We start from the raw sequence: 12,991 nt of genomic DNA, 5'->3' as shown, positions 1-12,991 counted from the left end.
AAGCAAGCTTTTGAATACGTGTGTTCAGCTTCATGTCATTTTTTAGTCTCCTGAAATGAAAATATCATAATTCTTTTTATCATACTGCAGCTAAACTGTTTTCTTTATAAATGATATTTTAACCTATCATATATATATATATATATATAAATTAGCATTTCGTATAAAATATATACGAGGCTGCATTCTTAAATTTTAATTGCATTAAATTCCTATGTATACAGTATTACGTTTTTAGCTCTCGTATTTGTTATCTTTCATCCAAAAGCTTTGAATGCTGTCTGTACTAACTTCAAAATTTTATAGCGCATATCTCATTTTAATCAGTGTGATGTATTAATATGCTGTGCATGAATTTGTAGCTACCTGGTTGACTGTTTTGTGGTTGCACTTGAAGAAATAGAGATTCATGTTGAATCCTTATATGTATAATTAATAAGAAGTAATACTTTTTTTTAGAGAGTATGGCTTTATTTTTTAAGGAATGCGGTCAATGATATTGAAATACTTGGTATTTAACACTAGCAGTCTCAAAATATTATATTCCCTCCTTCCCAAGCTAGTTGCTACACTTACAAAGTTTTGTCCCAAATTATTCTCTACATTTCAAGTAGGGGGAGTCAAAATAATTTTCGACGCAGTGCAGCAGATCAACATCAGTAAAATTACACAATGTGCTACAAGGAATGTAACGCTGCATACTACATTTTCATTCTCAGTTTTTACGTTCCACAAATGTAGCACTTATTTTGGGACAATTTTATAGACTCAAATGTTCTCATGCTGTTAAGTCGTGCCCCATTTTGTAATACCCTTACCGTCCGTATTTCAGAAAGGTCGTGTTTATGTGATTAAGGGAAAGCCTCGAGGGCTTGTCTGCGTAAGGTGAAGAATGCCTTCGTGCAAAAATTTCTGAGGCAAACTGGCTCGTATAGAAGAGGCTGATCATTGAATTTACATTTAATTTTCTTGAAGATTTTAAGCGATTACTGATGGATGAGTCCATTGCTTGGTAAGCAAACTTGTTGTTGATTGATAACGTAGCACTCGAAAAGTTCTGGAAAATGTGTAAACAGAATCATAAAATCTTCAGTATTTCATAAAATTCAGTATTCAAGTGTAGCAACTAATTTGGGACAGAGGGAGTATATGATTCACATGTAATCATTATATGCTGTAGGTAATATTGAAATACTTGGCATTATTTTGAATATCTGTAGTACTGTGTTTACTCTTCAGAGCTCTAAATCTGCATTACTTAAAATTTTACTTTTTTAATATTTCCTAAAATGTATTTTATATTAATTAAAAAAGAGAAAAATCTTCAGTACCTGAAACCAAATTTCTTTTAGAAATACTTTTTCTCTTAATTATTAACAAATTTTAGATCATCATTTCTTAATTTCTTATTTACATATTTATTAGCTGCTCCAAATTATTTTGTTGCACAGGACACCTGATATTAATACAATGAAAATTTTGCTCTGAAAAAGTTTATGTTCTGAAGCTACCTGCTAACTTCGTACCATATAAATAATTTAAAAGTAAAACATGTGTTCTAACTTATCCTTAAATTAGAATAGGTATTAGAAATAAAAATACTTTTATTAAAAAGAAAAGTATAATTTCTGACTGCTGCAGATTAATCGCTTCTAAATTAAGCATATAACAAGACAATTATTTGTCTGGGATACCATTCTGCTCATTGTTAACGTCGCAAAGTGTAGCCGAATGGTGGGGTCCTCTTGCGGTCAGTAGAAATTTCACGGAGGTCACCGAAAACACTAAAGAATATTTTCACACTGGCAGGCCTTGAGTATATGTTGGCCTTGCTAGTACAGACAGCATTTCACTGTTTCTGGATCAAAGATAACAAATACGAGAGCTAAAAATTAATAAATTTCATAAAAAAGCTAACGCAATTAACATCTGTTATAAAACATATATTCTTAAATTTTAATTGCATTAAATTCATATAGGTTAAAATATCATTTATGCAGAAAACAGAGATAATCTCTAGTCTGATTTAAAAAAATTATGATATTTTTATTTCAGGAAGACGAGAAAATGATATGAAGCTGAACACACATACGCACATATGAAGAAACTTGTTTAAGCATAAAAGCTGAGCGAAAAAAACATATCAAAAGAATTTTTAAGCTTTAAAATTTTACGTGATGATGGCTTTTGTTCGTGTATTATGTATTTGTATTAAATCTGTATTACATGAAACTGATGGAAATGCTATCCGTCCTAGAGTTATATGTTGCGAATAATTATTTAAATGCAATCGTAAAATTTTTTTAAAAGGATGGAAACTTTGCAGTATAGCAGGTAACAATATACCATCCTATGTTACTATTAGTTACAGCGGCACGCTTTAATAAAATACAGTGTTCGTTAATAACGAGCCACATTACGAATGGAGAACATATAGCAAAAGCGTAGCAGAATGCGAGCGCCACCTAGTGATGAATTTCACGAAAGCCACTGAAAATTGGGAACCGGAATTTCGTTCAGTCTTGAGTCAAGGAGGTTTCTAACCTGCTTGCCTTGAGTATAAGTTGTCCTTGGTTTTCAGCCTCTTTCGTGAAATTCATCACTAGGTGGCAATCGCATTCTGATACACTTTTGCTATACGTTCTCTATTTGTAATGTGTGTGTGTGTGTGTGATTATGGCAAAGCCTCGAGGGCTATCTACCTAAGGAGAGGGATGCCTTTGTGGAGGACTTTCTAAGGGAAACTGGCTCGTATACACATTACACATGGGGAAAACCACGAAAACACCCATGCAGCCAGTCCGTTCGCGGGATTCGAACCTCGGACCGACTTTACCACTCGGCCGCTGGTGGGCCCCTATTTGTAATGATGCTCGTTATTAACAAAAAGTGTATTTTATTAAAATGTGCAGCTGTAATTAACATCTAAAAATGTACCTATCAATAATTTGTGTGTGTGTGTGTGCTTACAATGGACAAACTGCATAACCCAAAACAAGAAAATTTTAAGAATTTAAATACTTGGATACTTAGGTGTTTTATACAGGCATTATACTGCATTAGACGGTACTTTCCTTTTTTAACAGTTTTGTCCACCTTGTGATGAAAATTCCTTAGTAAAGCGCTCGAAACGCGAACGTGTGTGCCAGAAATTTGAGACACTTTGTCTCAGGAAGGCAAAGTTATACTCAAGGCCTGCCAGACTGTATGAAATTCGGGTTCCCAGTTTTTAGTGGCTTTCGCGAATTTCATCACTAGATGGCGCTCGCATTCTGCTATACTTCTACTGTACGTTTTCTATTTGTAATGTGGCTCGTTATTAACAAGAAGTGTATTTTATTAAAATGTGCCACTGTAACTAATAGCAACATAGGATGGTATATTGTTGCGTGATATACTGAAAAGTTTTCTTCCTTTTAAAAAAATTTGTAAGATTGTTTTTAAAGAATTGTTAGCAACATATGACTGTTGTACGGATAGCATTTCCATCAGTTTCATATGATACATATTTAATACAAATACATGATACAAAATTTCTTAAACAAAAGCCATCATCATGTAAAATTTTAAAGCTTTAAATTTCTTTTGTTATAATTAAGACACAATAACACGCCGAATAAATACTAATTCAGAAGTCAAACAACAAAAATCAGCCTTATATTTACAAAATTTTCACAGGACTAGTTTCGATGGTTTTACCGAAAAACCATCTTCAGCTGCAAAACCGCAAATGAATAAGATAGGAAATAGTTAGATAAGATAAGAAAGCCTGGATAAGAATAAGCAAGTGGCGTCATCTGTTGGTGAAACCAGAACTAAAACATAATTTCTCTAAAGGCCGAAGGCAAATTTGGATTGGAATTAGGATCGTTAACTAGAACAGAAAGATTTTTATGAATGTGAAATGCCTCTAGAAAATCCAGTTCTCCAATGGAAGATGTTTTTTGAATAATTTTGGCAGCAGAAAAATTGAAAGTGTGGTTTTCGGACCAACAATGTTGAGCAACAGAAGACTTCTGTGTTTTTTTTTTTCCTAACATATACCTCATGTTCCTTGACGAGAAATTTTAAGGCTCTCTTAGTTTGGCCAATGTAAATTAAACCACACTGGCAAGGAATCCTATAAATACCCCAGGAATTCGTATCCTGAATGGGGTCCTTGAGCATGGAACTCGGAATTTTATTGATGGGAGAATAAACAACCCGAAAGTTAAATTTCTGCAAAATATGTGCAACTTTATAGCTAATTGATGGAAAGAACGGAATAACAACAGAATTTTTATAATCTCCTAAAACAAGAGTATGCCTTTTAGTGTGTTGAGATGAGAATTTTTTAACTGCTTGATTAATAATGTTGGGTGGAAAGCCCCTGTCAATAGCTATTGCTTTTAAATAATTTAGTTCTTCATCAAGGGCTAGTTTAGAGCAGCAAACTTGAAGAGCACGGAAAACGTAGGAATAAAATGAAGTTAACTTTTGTTTAGTCGGATGACATGATTTAAAGTGTGGTGGAAGGCAAACCGATGAAGGTTTACGGTAAACCGTAGTACTGAAGTTGGATGTGTTACGTGTGACAAGAATGTCGAGAAACGGAAGAGAATTGCAAGTCTCAAGTTCAAAAGTTAACTGAATAGCAGGATCAATAGAATTCATTGTTGAAAGAACTTTATTTAAATCATCTTTATTACCTTCAAACAGAGTAAAAGTATCGTCTACGTAGCGGAACCATGCCGGGAAGTTTAAAGTTTCAAACAATTTTGATTCATAATAATGCATGTAGATATCAGCCAGGATGGGACTGAGGGGGCTTCCCATGGCTAATCCCTCAGTTTGCTTGTAACATTTATTTTAGAAAACAAAATGTGTTTGTTTCAAACAGAGTTTGAACGAACAGAGAGAGAACAGAGAACGAACAGAGAACATCTTCCATTGGAGAACTGGATTTTCTAGAGGCATTTCACATTCATAAAAATCTTTCTGTTCTACTTAACGATTCTAATTCCAATCCAAATTTGCCATCGGCCTTTAAAGAAATTATGTTTTAGTTCTTTTTTCACCAACAGATGGCGCCACTTGCTTATTCTTATCCAGTCTTTCTTATCTTATGTAATCATTATTTCCTATCTTGTTCATTTGCGGTTTTGCAGCTGAATATGGTGGTTCGGTAAAACCATCGAAACTAGTCCTGTGAAAATTTTGTAAATATAACGCTGATTTTTGTTGTTTGACTTCTGAATTAGTTTTTTTGATATGTTTCTTTCGCTCACGTTTTGTAAATAAACAAGTTTCTTCATATGTGTGTATGTGTGTTCAGCTTCATATCATTTTCTCGTCTTCCTGAAATAAAAATATCGTAATGTTTTTAAATCAAACTGGAGATAATCTTTGTTTTCTGCATAAATGATATTTTAACATATCATATATATATATATATGAATTTAATACAATTAAAATTTAAGAATGAATCCACGTATATATTTTATAACAGCTACTATTTGCGTAGGCTTTTTACGAAATTTATTAATTTTTAGCTCTCGTATTTGTTATCTCTGATCCAGAAACATTTGAATGCTGTCTGTACTAGCTTCAAAAATTTAAACTGCATATCTCATTTTAATTAGTGTGATCTATCAGTATGCTGTGCATGAATTTATGTCTACCTGGTTGAGTGTTTTGTGGTTGCACTTGAATTAATGGAGATTCATGTCGAATCCATATATCCTCTATTAATCCATATATGTAATTAATAGAGCTAATACTTTTTGTTTTTGTGAATATGGCTTTATTTTTTAAAATATGCTATCAATGATATTGAAATACTTGGTATTCAACACGAAAAGTCTCAAAATATTATATTCCCTCCTTCCCAAGCTTGTTGCTACACTTCGGTCGAAAGCTTTGTCCCAAATTAGGTGCTACATTTCAAGTAGGTGGAGTTATAACTAACTTTCAATGCAGTTTAGTAGATGGACATCAGTAAAATTATAATGTGTATAGTAATGCAGCGTTACAAGGAATGTAACGCTGCATTACTATTTTTTCATTTACAGTTTTTACTTTCCACAAATGTAGCACTTATTATGGGACAATTTTATCCACGCAAATTTAAACGGTTTGCAGGCTCTTAAGACACACCCCATTTTGCAAGGACTATACCGCCCGTATTTCAGAAAGATCGTGTTTAAGGCGAAGCCTCGAGGGCTGTCTGCCCAAAGTGAGGGATGCCTTCGTAAAAAGATTTCTAAGGCAAATTGGCTCGTTTAGACAAGGCAGATCATTGAATTTATATTTAATTAGCCTGAAGATTTTAAGCGATTACTGATGGAAGAGTCCTTACGAAACGGGGCGTGGCTTGAGGGTGTGCGAAAGCCGTATTTTTTAAACTAATGTGCAAACAAAATCATAAAATCTTCAGTATAAATAATCAGTACTCGAATGTAGCAACAAATTTGGGACACAGAGCGTATATGTTTCACTGTGAATTAATGCCATACATGTTATTATTATATGCGGTAGGTGATATTGAAATACTTGGTATTCATCACAAACAGGCTTAAAATTTTATATAAGATTCATTGTGATTAATGTCATGTTAGTCATTATTATATGCTGTCGGTGTAAATGAAATACTTGGTATTATATTGAATATCTGTAGTGTTGCGTTTACACTTCAGAGCTCTAAATCTGCATTATTTAAAATTTTATTTTTTAATATTTCCTAAAAAAGTATCTTATATTAATGAAATAATCTTCAGTACCGAAAACCAAATCTCTTTTATAAATACTTTTCTCTTATGTACTAACAAAATTTGGTTCATTATTTATTAATTACGCATTTAAAAGTAGCTCTAAATTATTTTGTTGCCCAGGACAAGTGATATTAACATGATGAAAATTTTGCACTGAAATACTTTATGTTCTGAAGCTACCTGCGAACTTCGTACTATATAAATAATTTAAAAGTAAAACATGAGCTGTAAATTACTTTTAAATTGGAATAGATAACTCTAGATGCAAGCAGGAATTAAAATCAGAATCAAGTCTTGTTTACATATGAAAATAGGAAAATGGGATAACTTAAAAACTTCATGCTTTCTTTTTAAATAAAAATATTTTTATTAAAAATAAATGTATAATTTCTGACTACTACAGATTAATCGTTTTTAAATTTTACCTATAATAAGATAATTATTTGTCTCGGGTACCATTCTGCTCATTGTAACGTCGCAAGGAGGTTAGAATAAGTTCTAACGTCACAAAGTGTAGCGGAATAGTAGCGCCCTCTTGCGAGTAGAAATTTCACGGAGGCCACCGAAAACACAAAAGAATATTTTCACACTGGCAGGCCTTGAGTATAAGTTGGCCTTGGTACTGCATTTGTGAAAAGTAAAAACTGAGAATGAGAACCTAGTATGCAGCGCTACATTCCTTGTATAATTTTACTGATGTCGATCTACTAAACTGCATCGAAAGTTATCTATGACTCCACCTACTTGAAATGTCGCAACTAATTTGGGACAAAACTTTCGACCTAAGTGTAGCATCTAGTTTGGGGGAGGGAATATAAAATTTTGAGACTGCTAGTGTTGAATACCAAGTATTTCAATATCATTGAGAGCATATTTTAAAAAATAAAGCCATATTCACTAAAACAAAATGTATTACCTCTATTAATTAAATTATATATATTATGATTCGACATGAATCTCAATACTTCAAGTGAAACCAGAAAACACTCAACCAGGTAGACACAAGTTCATGCACAGCATATTCAGAGATAACACTAATTAAATTGAGATATGCGGTTTAAAATTTTGAAGCTAGTGCTGACAGCATTCAAATGTTTCTGGATCAAAGATAATAAATAAGGGAGCTAAAAAGTAATAAATTTCGTAAAAAATCTAACGCAATTAGCGTTTCTTATAAAACATATACGTGGCTGCATTTTTAAATTTCAATTGCATTAAATTCAAATTCATATATATATACGATAGGTTAAAATATCATTTATGCAGAAAACATAGATTATCTCCAGTATGATAAAAAAAAATTATATTTTTATTTCAGGAAGACGAAAAATGATATGAAGTTGAACACACATGTTATTAAGAAGACTGCTTATATACTAAAGGTGAGCAAAAGTAAGATATCAAAAGAATTTTAAAGCTTTAAAATTTTACGTGATGATTGCTTTTGTTTAAGAAATTTTGTATTATGTACTTGTATTAAAGCTGTATTCCATGAAACTGACGGAAATGTTATCCGTCCAAGAGCAATATGTTGCGAATAATTATTTAAATACAATCGTAAAAAAATTTTTTTTTTTTTTAAAGGAAGAAAATTTGGCAGTATAGCAACAATATACCATCTTATGTTACTATTAGTTACAGCGGCACGTTTTAATAAAATACCATTTTTGTTAATAACTAGCCACGTTTCAAATAGAGAATGTAAAGCAAAAGGGTGGCAGAATGCGAGCGTCACCTACTGATGAATTTCGCGAAAGTAATTGGAAACTCGGAACCGGAATTTCGTTCAGTCTGGCAGGCCTTGAGTGTAAGTTGGCCTTGCAGCAACAGAAGAGTCTTCGGTTAGGCCTCGGATGACCAGTTGTATAGGAGTTTTCATCTTATTGCGAAACGTACTGAATTGGATGTCATGCTTCAAAAGAACGACTAGCGCTCTGTCACGAGAATCAGAAGAGTCGAAGAGAAATGTAATTTTTCTCGAGTTGTTTGTGAAAGAGTCCTCTTATCTCGCTCCAATTTGCCTCTGGTCTGAGGCAAATAATTGGTGGCAATTTTTTATTTTTAATATTTGTCACAGGAATATCTGTTTTGTGATTTTTGTCATTTCCTTCTTCGTTTACGCATTCCATAGGCTCAGCAGCAGGAACCGACACTAATACTTTGAAATTATTAGCCGTACTTGATCGGCTCAGTAGCGGGAGTCTTCTTAGCAGATGATTTCTTTGTTTCAGTACTAGGAGCAGAGTGTGACTTTGCAGCTTTTGTAGGAGTAATTCATCCTTCATCATTAGCAGTTTGCGGAGTATTGCAGTCATCTGGAGTATAAGAAGCATCAGGATTTAGCGAATTAAATCTTATCTCTCCTTAACGCAATTCTACGGTTAATATCCTTAGTAATCGGATGTAAAATGGGCAATTTCTGGATATAACTTCGCTCGCAGGAAGATATTCTTGCCAGGCCAGCTTTATCAGTAAGTGCGTAAAATATCTTTTCAGCTCTGCGCAAAGCTGTTTTAACAGGTTTGCTGATCTTCAATTGTAAGTTCAATTCTTCTTAATCACGAAGAGCCTTGTAGATTTCAGCATTTTGCAGAAGTTGAGGATCGTTATCACGTATTTTAAATTCAGGTATCAGAACAGCATACGCTTGATCAACGCAGACCGAACGGTGCTCGTTAGGCATAGTATAATCTGAGCAAGCGCAAGGCAGGGACGTACGTATTACAGTACAAAGTCCGTGATCCGGACTCGTCTGGACTTCGGCGATACCGGATTATGGTTTTATTCGGATTCTAGATCATCAATTTAAATTTGGTAAGATGGCATGTAGAAATTATGCAATTAAAAATATGAAATCGTAATTTATGAAATAAAGAGCAATTATGATATAAAGGGTATCAAAATTTACTATATAAAAAAAAAGCTTAATATTTATTTGTTTACTTTATTAAACATTTCTTTCAATGAACTTGTATAAGTAGCTTCGTTTTTTTTTTTTTTTTTTTTTTTTTTTTGTGCTAATACTTTCTCTTCTATAAACAGACATAATTTTCTTGTTCAGTTACAAAGTTCCACTGTTCAAATCCTGTAATTGCTATGTCGAGAATACCGACTAACTTGTCAATAGAAATTTTTTCGCTTTCAATAACGTTCTTTGTTACTCTCTTTACTATCGGACGCGCGCATCAAACGCGCATTCGTAAACTCTTTACGCGCATGCGTAAGTTTGTGGCTTTGAGGTCCGGATTATAGATCATTCCGGACAATGGACGTCCGGATTACGGACTTTGTACTGTAATATACCTTTCGAGAACTGCAACTGGTGCTAAGCTTCTCCGAAGCTCAATATAGTGTTTGTTAACATAAGTAAGTAATATTTAATCTTTCTAACTTTTAAAATTCTTTCGTGTGCTTCTTCTGATCTAAACAAATATATGTGATGTAAAGCAAGAGAAGGAAGAATATTATTTAACTTAACTGTCAGTAAGATGTAAAAACATAGTCACAAATATGATCATTAATACAAAAACATTACATGTCTTTCAAATTGTAAGAAAAGAAATGAGAAAAGACTCACTCCCAGCCAGATAGAAAGCGTCCTTTTCTCGCCTTTGTTCCTTCCCCCATTCCTTAAAGAAGTTCAACTTCATGAACTGTGAGCGTTAGGCCCCTTTATGGGATTACATTCTGATATAATAGTAAAGAAATGCTTAATTAAAGCTGCTAAATGTCTGTATACATATGCGTATCCGAGTATCCGGAAAGTAAAGAATCAACAAACGGGAAAATATATCTCACACTTTACATGTACAAGTGGAGAAATTTCGTGAACAAAAATATGTCATCTTGTTCATCATCGATAATTTTTAAATTGGTTCAAGGAAAATATTGCATAAATTATATTCTGAATATTATAAATTCTGAATACATTTCCGATCAGATACTTCCAGAAGGAGATTAAATATTTTCGTACCAATCCCACAAAATTCATCATGGCAAGGAGTGCAAGATTACGCTTGTCATTGTTGGCAATAGCACCATATAGGTGAGAGTACGACTTCTCTCGCTCAGTCCTGCCCCAAATTTTGAAGTAAAGTATTTTTTTTTTTTTCATTTCTGTTCGGCTTTTGGGATTTCTTTTTTCGGAGAGTCCCGTAGGCGGACAGAGATTGCAAACGCAAATAGATTTCTTACCTTCGGGTAAATAAAATGTCCTTCTTCAGTCAGCGACACGAACGATGATATAACGGATGCGGATCAACGGACCTATGAATTAACGGACACGGAATTTTCAGAAAAATCTACCAGCAGTAAGAAGAAATTTCCCTTAAAGATGAAGGCAGAAGAATACAATCAAGCACAAATGAAAATTCTTACGGAAATAATTCAAAAGCACGGACCCGAAAATATTATGCAGGAACTGGCCAAAAGAAGAAGTAAGACTCCTGAATCTAAGAAAGATGAATGGATTTTCCCAGAAAAACAGCGAAGAGTCCATAAGAAACAGCGCCGATGGAAATTTCTACCGAAAATAAATTTAAGAAACTTGACGAAAACAGAAGTAACACGGACGAATCTAACTTTGCAGAAATCCAACCACCTATCGTATTCTCGCAAAAAGAGGTTAATGGGATGGAGATCCGTGAATTACTCTACACAGTTTGCACTGAAGAATTTAAAGTGGAAATGAAAACCCAATCAGCATATGTGAACGTAAAACTACCACTGAGTATAGAGCTGCAACACGACTATTACGATCAAGAAATATCCCTTTTCATACGTATACATTAGAAAGCGAAAAACCCCTAAAAGTGATATTCAAAAATCTCCCTGAAAATGTGAAAGAAGACTTAATCAAGGACGATCTCGAAAGAAGAATATTTCCAGTACTTAAAGTTAAGCAATTCACACGCAGTCAAAAATATAATTTCGAAAAGTTACCTATCTTTCTTATTGAAGTGAAGAGAAATCAAGCTGGATACGCAATACATAATCTTAATAATATCTTTAATGTTAACGTGAAAATAGAAAAATACCAACCCAAGAAAAGAATCATACAATGCTTTCGCTGTCAAGAGTACGGGCATTCCCAGCACCAATGCACGAAACCCGAACGATGCTGCGAGTGCGGAGCACATCATCGAAGTAAATTTTGTTCTCTTAAACCTGAAGAGAAGCCCACCTGCATTTTTTGTTCGCAACAGCATGTATCTTCATACCGTGGATGTGCGGTATACAAAAAGAAATTCGAAAAGAAATCGCCATTACCGAGAACACCGAAATTTACTCCGAGAACAGAAGATTTCCCGCCTTTACCGTCAACATCGAGAGCAGAAAATAGAAATACTCAGAATGCCGAATCCAGTAGCAACTAGCGAAGAAATATTCAACCTCCCTCTGATGAATTAAACGAAGCAATAGAATTTATTAAAGATCCAAGAATTAATAACTCATTAAGCAACATCATCAATAATATTAAAAAAATACGTACTGCAAAGAATGCCGCAGAAAAATTTTAGGAGTTCAGGCAGTAATGTCTCTTATAAAGTTTGCCGAAGACTCTAATTAAATGATTAAATATGCATCGCAACAGAAGAAACTCCAAGACTTTCAAATTACTAACTCTTTTCTTCCGCATTGTCTTAGGCGTTCAGAAGAGCTTGAGAAGAAATCCAGGAGCCAGCGAAGGAAAGTTTCCAGCTGGGACAGTCAGCCGCGAGGAGAAAATATACGCTTTTCCATTCCACGTACGTTTGTACGCTTGAGCCTCGCCTCTTTAGGCGCGGGGTTCTACTCCTTTACTTTTAAAAATACAATCGCCTTAGGGCTTAAAAAACTTCTAAACGTTAGTCAAAGTCGCCTGCTCGACTATATGCTACGAAAACCAAGATACGATTTGATTTGATTTTCTGGCTTTAGAAGTTGTGAAAGCCTAAAAATGGTTAATGCCCGCCATTTAAGAATTACGACAAAGTACCCAGGGGCTATATGCCTAAGTGGAAGGATGCCTTTGTGGAGGACATTCTAGGAGAAGTGCTCATGCAGTCAGTCTGTTTCTCCGATTTTCCATAACAGGAATGATGAAATTTTCAGAATTTCTATAACAGAATGATGAAATGTGAAAGTTTCAACTCTTGGTAAGGCTCCCGAAGAGGCCACCCGGTGAAACTTGGAGGCTGCCATCTTTTGCCCGATGTAGAACTGAACCAGCAGGTTTCTCTCCATTCTAAGACGATATGACG

This window comes from Stegodyphus dumicola, chromosome 11 (genome assembly GCF_044657685.1).
Source record: "Stegodyphus dumicola isolate Sdum_Otavi_A_Nest chromosome 11, ASM4465768v1".
Taxonomy (NCBI): Eukaryota; Metazoa; Arthropoda; class Arachnida; order Araneae; family Eresidae; genus Stegodyphus; species Stegodyphus dumicola.
The sequence above is the reverse complement of the archived record's forward strand: the minus strand, read 5'-3'. Positions refer to the sequence as shown.